The 4,177-nt window shown below is 47.0% G+C and overlaps 1 protein-coding gene across 1 annotated transcript in view; it reads right to left on the bottom strand.

Moving 5' to 3' along the window:
* Positions 1–1,178: 1,178 nt before the first annotated feature.
* The window catches only part of TBPL2 (TATA-box binding protein like 2), a 28,026-nt gene continuing 25,027 nt past the window's right edge, over positions 1,179–4,177 (bottom strand). The window contains exon 8 of the mRNA XM_024107585.3: positions 1,179–2,861. The gene's annotated coding sequence lies outside the window, so the exon portion shown is untranslated. The remainder of the gene's footprint in view (positions 2,862–4,177) is intronic.

Below are 4,177 nucleotides of genomic sequence, written 5' to 3'. Positions count from 1 at the left end.
ATGCTGGGAAAAGGGGGCGGGGCCGAGGGGAGGGGGCGTGAAGCAGGCAGGGAGGGGGAGTGAGAGTGGGGCAGGCAGGTGGGGGGGAGGAGTGAGTGGGGCAAGCAGGGGGGGAGGAATCAGGCAGGCAGAGGGAAGGGGGCAAGCAGGCAGGCTGTGGGGGGAGGGGGAGTGAGTGTGGGGCAGGCCAGGGGGGAGGGATGAGTGGGGCAAGGGGGAGGGAGGCAAGCAGGGAGGGGGAGTGAGTGGGGCAAGCAGTGGGGTGGGGGGAGAAAGGAATCAGGTAGGCAGAGGGAAGGGGGCAAGCAGGCAGGCTGTGGGGGGGAGGGGGAGTGAGTGTGGGGCAGGCCAGGGGGGAGGGATGAGTGGGGCAAGGGGGAGGGAGGCAAGCAGGGAGGGGGAGTGAGTGGGGCAAGCAGTGGGGTGGGGGGAGAAAGGAATCAGGTAGGCAGAGGGAAGGGGGCAAGCAGGCAGGCTGTGGGGGGAGGGGGAGTGAGTGTGGGGCAGGCAGGGGGGGAGGGATGAGTGGGGCAAGCAGATGGGGAGTGAGTAGGGCAGACAGGGAGGTGGGGGGAGGAGTGAGTGGGGCAAGCAGGGAGCGGGGAAGGAATCAGGCAGGCAGAAGGAAGGGTGAGTGGGGCAACTGGGGGGGGGAAGGGGGTGTGAGCATGGGGCAGATGGGGGAGGGATGAGTGGGGCAAGAGGGAGTGAGAGTGGGGCAGACAGGCAGGTGGGGGGAGGAGTGAGTGGGGCAAGCGGGGATGGGGGAAGGAATCAGGCAGGCAGAGGGAATGGTAAGTGGGCAGGCAGGCAATGGGGGGAGGGGAGTTGGGGACTGCCAGGGATAAGGGGCAAGCTTGAGGGCAGCAGTCCTGTGGGGCAGGAGTGTTGGAGCAAAGGGCCCCCATAAAGGAAGGAAGGGATGGGGGAATGGAGAGAGGGGGCTGCAGGGCACATGGGTTAGGACTCAGGCTTGGCCTTGACTAGGGGCAGTTTAGGCAACAACATGCACAGGCCAAGCCAGCTCCCTCAGTGTGATCTTAGGACCACACACTTTCCCCCTCAATGCCCCAGCTCCCGCCAGCCTCTGATTATACAAAGAATCTGTTTCCGTCAGCAACAGAACAGTTTAGCCATGCTGGTTGTGGGAGACTTACTTGAAAACATGAACACCCACAGCTGTGCCAGTGGTAGACAGAGAACCCAATGTGGTTTTTTTGAAATGTAATGGCGGCTGAACGGTGGGACTTACTGACAGGCAATGGGATTAGCAATACTGGTGTAAGATACCTGTATCCGCACCAACTGGAGAATGACCTCCCTTCCTCCATGAAAACAGAAGCCCTGTATTTACTGTTCTGCAAGTTACGTAGCCACCCATCCCTTCCCATAACAGACTTCTCCTTTTACACCCAGGAGTTTAGTATGTGTCACGGTAGCTTAAGTCAGTGTAGGAGAGAGTCCCTTAAATTAACTTTTACAGTTTTCACACTCCATTCTCTTTGAATTGGAGCAGCACAGTCACCCTCGCTGCATTACATACACCCACCTCCTTATTAAAAATAAGATGACCAGTTACAAAGGTTGGGGGTGGGGAAACGAAGAGGACTACTCTGTCTGCCCTAAGCCTCTAAAAACAGCATGACTAGGAGTGTAAACTGCCCCTTTAATAAAGGCAGAACACACAGGAGTGCTGCTTACAAGTTGGTCTTTGTTTCTTAGCCCTGTTCACAACATAGCTCAGGCTTACAAAAAGTTATTTCCCTGGCCCCTGACAGAGCAATACCACCACCCCACCTCATTCACTACTACTGCAGCATCCCCTTTTTATTTTAAAAATATAGTATAAATAAACCTCACTATCTTTCCTAACTTTCTGATCAGCCAGCTGCTTGTCAAAATTGCTCCTTCAGCAATAGCCTTTTCTGGCCTCTGGGATGCCCCCAGGAAGGCCTGCATTTGCTGGAAAATAAGTGACAGAGTGCGTTTGTGCATTCTGGATAGCCCCAGAAAAGCAGAGCCATCTTTGGTTTTGTTGATATGGTTTCTGTCCCTGCTGTATGTACTTGATGCAGACAGTTTAGCATCAAGCGTGCCAGCCATTGGATTGAAATCTAACTCTTGCATATACACCTAGGTTAACTATTTGGCAATTTTGTCTTCTATTCCAGTTAGGGTGACCAGACAACAAGTGTGAAAAATCAGGACAGGAGGTGGTGGTGGTGGTGGGGGGAATAGGAGCCTATATAAGACAAAGCCCCAAATATCAGCACTGTCCCTATAAAATCAGGACATCTGGTCATTCTAATTCCAGTTTCCTAGTTTATATAGTTCTTTTGCAACTACCGCAGGGTTACAAGTCTTTGGTGCAAGATACCCACTGGAAATTGGCAAAGGTATTTCCCCCCTGGGTCAAAGCCTCTAAAATGGGTGACCCTACTACGACATTTTGCAGTGTAATGATAGTCTAACAGTGGTCAGCATGAATCTCTTATAGCCAACAGTTCTTTTGTTTCAAGCGGTTTGAAATAAGTACTACTTTTCTGGTAACACAGTTGACTGTACATAGTAAAGTCTTGATGGGGTGTACTTGTATTGATATAATAAAAAAAATTGCCCAAATAAGTCAATCATGAATTATGGACCAGCTCATCTAAAATCCCATGACAAGCAGTTAATTTTTTTTTAAATAAATGGAACCACCTGTGTCCACTCACTGGACTTTCCCTCATCTAGTTCAAGCAGATTTGCACCAGCATTGGATCAGGAATCTCATTTAGTTTCAGTGGTTCTTCTCCATTCTGCTTCTTGAGTTGATTGCAGAGTTCACACTAATATTTTTTCTTCAGCATCATTCACACCTGCCCAAAATAGGACATCATGAGCTCTGATGTATACACTTCTCAATGCAGAGCACATGTCTGGGCACTAGGCTTATTTCTGACCTAGTACTATATGGTATCATGACAGCATCCAGAACCCCCTCATGCACCAATTTCATCTCTACAATCCCTGTATGTTTTGAGGTACCAGGGCTTCTCCCTTCCAAGCCAGCCATTCCATCTAGAATCACTCTAAAGTTCTCTAACTCAATTTTTCATGTTAAGTGACTCAGTACTACCCAAACACAAGTGACCTTTCCAAAACAAAGTCTAACAGACTCCTCTTCCGGCCATTTTGTTGCACTATTTATAGGCATTCTTGAAAGCATTTCCTTGCTCAGGTTACAGGACATGAGTCAGGGCTACAAAAAGTTTTACCATTTCACCTGACACTGCACAACCTATCGTCCCCCCCCATAGCTACTGTCATAACCAGCATGCAAATAGTGATCCATAGTAGTAATCTCAGTCAAAATCCACATACATTTCCTCCTCCACAAAACATTAAGATTAAGAATGAAACCAAAAAAAAGAAAATATCAACTGCTCTGAATTAAAGATCATTCCCAAGACAGAACTTGAATAAAATTCAGTGTACAAGGCATTGGGAGGGGAAAATAAAGCCCATTGAATTGCTACAAATCCCTACCAGAACCTGGACACTAGTATACTGCTTCATAAAAACAAAATAGGTAGAACCAAGACAAACTTACTAAACTTTTTAAAGACAAAAGCCGGACAATATCAAGAATGAAAGAAAACAACATACCAATTAGGCCTAATTCTCATTTATGAGGTACCTTGTCTACACCTTAAAGTTTTGCTGCCTTAAATATACTGCCATAGTTAAAGCAGTGAACACACCATCATTTAGATAGTTATACAGATATGAAAGCGTTGCTGGTATAACTGTTGGAATAAAACTTTAAATATAGACCAAGACGGGCTGCTTTTCACTTTCAAACTCAGAATGCTGCTCCCAATGTAAACTAATTTGTAACTACTTTAAAGCTACCAGAACTTCACAAACTGGCTTTAGTGCAACCAAGAATCAGGCCTATAGTTTTAAAGATTATTATTAGAGAGCCAGGAAATTGTAAGCTAAGGTTAAACTGGAGAACATTTAAAGTATGGAAATTCACAATTCAAATATTGCTCCTAGAATAGAGATTTAACACAAGGGAATGGAAGAAAGATTTCATCAAGTTATCAAGAATGAGATGATTTTTCCATTAGCGATGAAAAAAACAACAACTAACTATGCATGACTCTAGGAGATAGGAAAGGCTTCAGAA

Source organism: Chrysemys picta, chromosome 4, assembly GCF_011386835.1.
Source record: "Chrysemys picta bellii isolate R12L10 chromosome 4, ASM1138683v2, whole genome shotgun sequence".
Lineage (NCBI taxonomy): Eukaryota > Metazoa > Chordata > Testudines > Emydidae > Chrysemys > Chrysemys picta.
This window is presented reverse-complemented; position numbering and strand designations above follow the sequence as displayed.